Source organism: Pseudophryne corroboree, chromosome 4 (genome assembly GCF_028390025.1).
Source record: "Pseudophryne corroboree isolate aPseCor3 chromosome 4, aPseCor3.hap2, whole genome shotgun sequence".
NCBI lineage: Eukaryota > Metazoa > Chordata > Amphibia > Anura > Myobatrachidae > Pseudophryne > Pseudophryne corroboree.
This window is the reverse complement of record NC_086447.1, coordinates 99876191-99882985: the sequence shown is the minus strand read 5'-3', so window position 1 is coordinate 99882985 and position 6795 is coordinate 99876191. Positions and strand designations below refer to the sequence as shown.

General features: G+C 43.5%; 1 long non-coding RNA gene across 1 annotated transcript in view; it reads left to right on the top strand.

Moving 5' to 3' along the window:
* Positions 1–1046: 1046 nt before the first annotated feature.
* The window catches only part of LOC134911136 (uncharacterized), a 37119-nt gene continuing 31370 nt past the window's right edge, over positions 1047–6795 (top strand). Inside the window, exons 1-3 of the long non-coding RNA XR_010176342.1 lie at positions 1047–1136; positions 3295–3317; positions 6056–6135. This is a non-coding gene — a long non-coding RNA (uncharacterized LOC134911136). The remainder of the gene's footprint in view (positions 1137–3294; positions 3318–6055; positions 6136–6795) is intronic.

The following is a 6795-nucleotide window of genomic DNA, read 5'->3' as shown; positions in this document are numbered from 1 at the left end:
CGCGGACCTCAGTGTTTCCTTTCCGTCCCAGCACTTCCCCTGGCTGCAGATATCAGCTGTTCACAGCATCCACTCACACCAATTACCCAGCCTCGTTTTTCATTGGATACAGTCCTAATCAGGAGGTATAAATCTCCTAGCTTTTCACACACAGACCCAGGAAGTGAGCAAGCCCCACAGGGGTGAAACATGTTTTCCATTCCAATGGGTCCTGTTTTGTCCAACTGCAAGTGATTCACTCCTAGCCTCAGGTCAGATCATTCCATCCTGCCATTTTGGGCTAATTTTTGCCCAGCTGTCATAGAAATTGTATCTATATCCGTGCAGCTTCATTTATGCCTTTTTCCAGGCTTATGCATCTTAGTTTATTGCATCAGGATTAAAAACTGCATTTTATAGGAAAGAAATACTGCATTCTTCTTTGACTTTCCTCCTGCAGATCCTGTTGTCATATTGCTGCATGGGTTATATGAGAATTTCATGTCTATTTCCCTATATCCTAATGATTATAACAGCTCCAATTCACACAAAGTGTTTCTAATGACACCCATGTCACTAGTGATTATTTCATTGCATATACCAGTACTATTTATTTGTATCTACAATTATCTTTGACATATTTTCTGTTCCTTACACCAGTACCAATGTACACATATATATATAAAAAAATTTCTTGATCCGTGTTTCCTTATCCATTTGTATCTATACGGACGGGTAATTTTTATCACCCGTTCCTAATAACTACAGCCTAATTGATCTCCATTTTCCTTTTTAGGGTTTTTTTAATAAATCTATATATCTTCGTTTTTTTCATAAATCTATATATCTTTCTTTTTCGTGGACTCTCATTTGTGATCCAGGGACACAATACCACCGGTGTGGGACTTGATGTCTCCTGCCTAACACAAAAAGCAGATCCACACTGTATCTATAAGACCCAGCTAATTATCCCCCCCTATATAGGTGCACTCTCATTTGACGTCTGACCAAATCCTTCTACTATCAAACCACACTGCTAATGCCCGATCTCGTCCGATCTTGGAAGCGAAACAGTGTGGGCTGAGTTAGTACCTGAGGTGGAGACTCACAGGGAATACTCAGTGTTGTAGAACATCAATCATTGCATATGATGTGTGGTATGTGACTCCAACAGCAGCATCACCATTTGTTCCTATCCTTTTCTTTCTTTACCCTGGTATATCCTTTGATTTGTTTCTATTATTACTCATTGCCATAATAGCTGTTATTCCTTCATTAGGATTATGACAGAATCTAAAATCAATTGACTTAATTGATCTCATTAACACAGATCATCTGTACTGGCCGGGTGAGAAAGGGTTTATGACTTGCAGTGTCTCTACCCCTCTCCATCTCATTTCCTGAGGCAGGACCAGAACATTTTTATCTGGGATCATTCACATCTCCTCAACCAGGGGCAATTATATTCTTAATATTTCCAAATAAATTTTGTTTTATCTGCTGACTAATCAACCTAGTGTTATTCATTCTAGTTATTTAACTACCATTAATGAGTGCGCCCACACAAGAGCCTTCTTCTTTCTCCCTTTTGTTTATGCATATGTCACTGGCTCTGGGCGCACCCCCAAACTGGACATTATATTAAAGATTTTACTTGAAAATTGTCCAAATTTGGTTTTTCTGTAATTAAAAACTATTTTTAGACCGGTGCCGGGTCGCCCCCTTTGTGTAACATGCAGATAAAGTGGACAGAAATAAAGTACGAGCCAGTCAGCACCTAACTGCCATGTCACAAGCTAGGTTTGAAAAATGACAGGAACTGGTTGGTTTGTTCTCTATCTCCATCCACTTTATCTCCATCCAAGGCTTAGTACAAAGACCCCCACCTTCCATTGATCTTCGTATACAGAGTTAGGCTCAGACGCACACAGATATGCAAGTGTCGCATATAAAATGAGTGCAGTCTTGGAAATCAATATTGTTTCATCACATTGTGATTAAGACGCACATTTGTACAAAGACGACGTGAAATATATTCTTGGCATCTCGTGCCACATGGCATATTGAGGTTCCCCGGCTTATTTTTTCTGATTCCTATATTCATGCTTCAGCTACAGTATTGGATCATTTGTGTGGATATTTATGATTGTTTTACTAAAATGTATATATGTGATGCAGTGCATCACATCGTCCGATTTTTCAAAATTGCAACTGAATCTGAATAAGGCCCTATATCCCAGTTTGTAGGCATGCTCTTCCTAGCTGCTGTAATTATATCTGTTTGTATCTACACTTTATAACCTGCACATATCTCAACCAAAGGGGATGGAAATATCTGGTTGAATGTCCATGTTTATTGCAATTGACTGAGAGGCTTGTTGCAAGTAACTGGTCAAAGAAAAAGGTCCTAGGATTTCATATGAGCTTTACATGATCATTCTACATCCTATTCTGTAATATCCAAAACTATTGTGGGCAATAGATACTGTATGCTTTCCTTATATAATGCTGTAAAATGTCTGTCTCTGACATACGCAGTCTGGGGAAGATGGTTCTTCCTCCCTCTCTGAATGACATCTCCTCCTTCTACTCACCACTGTGAGAGCGAGAGAATAGGTAAAGCAGACGTAGAAAGAGATGGGTAGAAAGGGAGGACAGTGCTGGAAGCAGAGGAGTTAGTGACCTTAGCCTAGACATAATCTCTGGCGTTCATTCTGCAAGCAGGGTAATGCCCACCCCTAGCTACTGATATTGCCACCTCTGATGTATCATGATTGTAGCTTCCCGTATAAGCTCTACTGGCCCTGCTAACTCCCTTACAGCCATTTTGTTAGTTGATAGTGAATTAGTTTTACCCACTCTGCTACGTCCACGCGTTAGTGACCCTTGGGCAATACTATAGCCCAATTTAATTAACTTTACTTTGATCTAATATGCCTTGATATGGTTATATTGCTTTGTTATTGCTTACCTTGCCTACATGGTCATTCCTGTTATAGAGTGGTCTGTTATTAGTCTGTTGGCCTCTCACCAACCATTGCCTCCACTCTTTTCAGTCTCTGATTTGCACCTTGCCCCCTAGCTCAACCTTCCCTTTTCCACTGCTCATAGGCTTGTGCATTGTCCCTGTTACGGTTTCCATGGGTTATCATGCGTAATTAATTTTAAATTGTCTATTGAATTTGCTTTGATTTTCTTCTCTGCTCTCCTGTTGTCGCTCCTGACTGTTCATTTTTGTCTCCTTGTCTCTATCTTTCCCTTCTCTCTTTTGCCTCCTCCCTTCGTATCCATCATTCTCTGGACTGGATCCTGAAGCTTTACTCAACACAGTGCTGTAGGTATGCAATGAAGACCCTTCCTCTCCTTCTCCTATTATTGTATCATGAATGATATACTTGTTGTGGGAATTAAATACACATAGTACCTCCCAAGTGTCCCAATTTAGGCTGGACAGCTGCGATTTCATGGTTCTGCATCTCTGTCCTGATTGGACCATAAGGATTGGAGATATGTCCCATTCACTGTTGCTCTCCATAACAAAGAGACTATGAAGCACTACCTCACTCGCACCTGGCAAGATGTGCATGACATTCATTGGGTGCTTTTAGGGGACTGAAACAGGACATGGGAAGTAGAACACAACCACATGACGGCACACAGACATACTGTATGTACCATTCCCCAGCAGACAAAAATTGGGAAGTATTTTATGGAGTACTATCACCCTATCATATTGCCTGGCACATTGGCTTTGGCTGTATCAACACAATCAGAATTTATATTTCTGGAGGTGGCTAAACTGTAATTAGTGCTAGTGTATGGAGGTGTCCCTCAAGGGACCCTATGGTGGTTGTGTCAAGATTCGGCATAGAACCATTTCAAGTTTTTGAATGTAGATCCAATCACGCATGCCACTGCAAGCCAATCACTGATTACCGCACTATAGCTCCGCCCACTCAACCTTATATTAATAACCGCAAATGCTGGGAGCTAAGTTTGTCATTGGCAAGAGCAGAACACAGACCTCCAATGTAGAAGAGCTCAGGATATCGTGCTTAAATAGAAAGACAGCTACAGCAGGAGAAGACTGTCAACCAGTGGCAGTTCCCAACAAAGGTCCTCATTCCGAGTTGATCGCTTGCAAGCTGCTTTTAGCAGCTTTGCACACGCTAAGCCGCCGCCTACTGGGAGTGAATCTTAGCTTATCAAAATTGCGAATGAAAGATTAGCAAAATTGCGTATAGACACTTCTTAGCAGTTTCTGAGTAGCTCCACACTTACTCGGCATCTGCGATCAGTTCAGTGCTTGTCGTTCCTGGTTTGACGTCACAAACACACCCAGCGTTCGCCCAGACACTCCTCCGTTTCTCCAGCCACTCCCGCGTTTTTCCCAGAAACGGTAGCGTTTTTTCGCACACACCCATAAAACGGCCAGTTTCCGCCCAGAAACACCCACTTCCTGTCAATCACATTACGATCACCAGAACGAAGAAAAAACCTTGTAATGCCGTGAGTAAAATACCTAACTGCATAGCAAATTTACTTGGCGCAGTCGCACTGCGGGCATTGCGCATGCGCATTAGCGACTAATCGCTCCGTTGCGAGAAAAAAATACAGAGCGAACAACTCGGAATGACCCCCAAAGACAGAAGTGGATGATTTGCAGTGGTGGCAGGCAAAAGAGCTTAATGAAGTCCCCCACAGTAGTCTCTCCCTCTGTACTAGGTAGGCACCTGTGGGCCCTTTCTACCTACCTTTAACCGCCCCAGCCCACCAGGTGAATGTGCGCTAGGCCTGTGCCTTCAAAGTTAGGATGTGCACAAGGCCCATGCCCCACAATTATTTTGGGTGCTACATTAAGGTTGGACAGAAGGACCAGGCCCCATGGTTAGACTGGGGATAAGTCCCATGCCCCTTTTTTAGGTCAGACATTAGGCCCTTGCAGCAACTTACTGTAGGTGTGGAGGACTGACTGCACACCACACCGAATCCGCATTTGCCCAACAAAACTCGTCCATGTTTTCCCACCAAACATAGTTGAAAAGCCCAGTCAGAAATATAGCAGAAGACCCCAGGCAATTCAATAAAACTGGCCAGCTGATAGGGGGTACAGAGTGTAAGTTAAAAGCAAATTAATACCGGCTGCTCCCTTGTATTCACTTGCCTATCGTCTGGGGACCGCCTGTCGGGAACACGGAGGTCAGGATACCGATGCCGGAATCCCGACACCAGCTGAAATACTGGCAGTCGGAGTCCTGACCGACGGCTGGTTACCCCTTTTGGGTGGTGGTCCATGCCACCACCCGGAGGGGAATAGAAACCTGTGGAAGGTCGCCACAGGGGACAGCGAGAACAGCGAGCCCGCGAGGGGACATGCTGCTCTCGCCGCCGGGATCACGGCTGCTGGAATCTCGTACTGATCCCATTATTTGTGTTTGAGGTGCAGTAGATTGCCTTTTTAGATTCCTTTACATTTCTTTCTGAGTGTATTGATTCTATTTGAGGTAGATTACCTACAATGTTCTATAAAGTGTCTCTCTGAATTGCTTGGGGCTTAGATAGGCCTGCTAGATGGTAAAGTAGACCTTTAGTTAGTACTGTTGAGTTGTTTTAACATTAGTTCTGTTGCAGTGAGGGCTGTGTTATTCAGTTCAATAAGAAGAGGGTGGTATGCTATAAACCAGATAAATGTGTGTGCATGTTTCCATATTTTCCCCCAGAGACAATGAGGCAAGCTCAAGAAATTACTAGTGGTGAGAACCTTCTTTGTGTGTCTGCAAACCCCCCAACATTTTACACTTAAAATCGGTACAAATTCGAAAAGGTGGCGCGACCATGGGTAAAGGGGCGTGGCCACACCCCTTTTCCTATACTTTCAATGGAAGCTTGGAGAGACAAAAATCGGTACAGATCATAAAAAAAGGTACTGTACCTGCCAAAAAGGTACAGCTGGAGGGTATGTGACTGTCTTTCTTTTTGTCCCCTTTCTCTCCGAATTCCAGTGGTCCTTACACTCTATCAGAGTGTAAACTTTCTTGAACTTCTTGATCCCGTGTCTTGTTCTTTTCTTTTCCAGTAAGTTCCATGTCTGTCATCCGTACCATGCCGAACTGAAGGATCATCAGCGCAAGACACTCTGGTAATAGGATATCTGAGGTGAGTACCCAAGAGAGACCACCCAAAGGATGCTAGAATCAAGGGCTATGGGGCCTAATTCTGAGTTGATTGCAGTAGCAAATTTGTTAGCAGTTGGGCTAAACCATGTGCACTGCACGGGGGACAGATATAACATGTGCAGAGAGAGTTAGATTTGCATGGGGTGTGTTCAAACTGAAATCTAAATTGCAGTGTAAAAATAAAGCAGCCAGTATTTACCCTGCTCAGAAACTAAATAACCCACCCAAATCTAACTCTCTCTGCACATGTTATATCTGGCCCACCTGCAGTGCACATGGTTTTGCACAATTGCTAACAAACTTGCTGCTGCGATCAACTTGGAATTACCCCCATTGTGCAGTGATGGTCCTGTCCCCAGAGCCCTGTACTCTGCACAACAGCACGCTCGCACACCCCTAATTACAGCCCTGGTGGCAAGTATATACTGTAATGTATTTACTTGATCATGTTTTAAAAATTACTAGGAGTGAAACCATTCACATAGGGGCATAGCCAGAACATTGTGGGCCCCATAGCAACATTTTAAAAAGGCACCTGTCCATTGGCGTATCTATAATGGGTGCAGTGTGCAGAGCACATGGGCCTCGGAGTCCAGGGGGGCCTACTCCGCACACACTGTAAATTTGCGCCCTCATACAA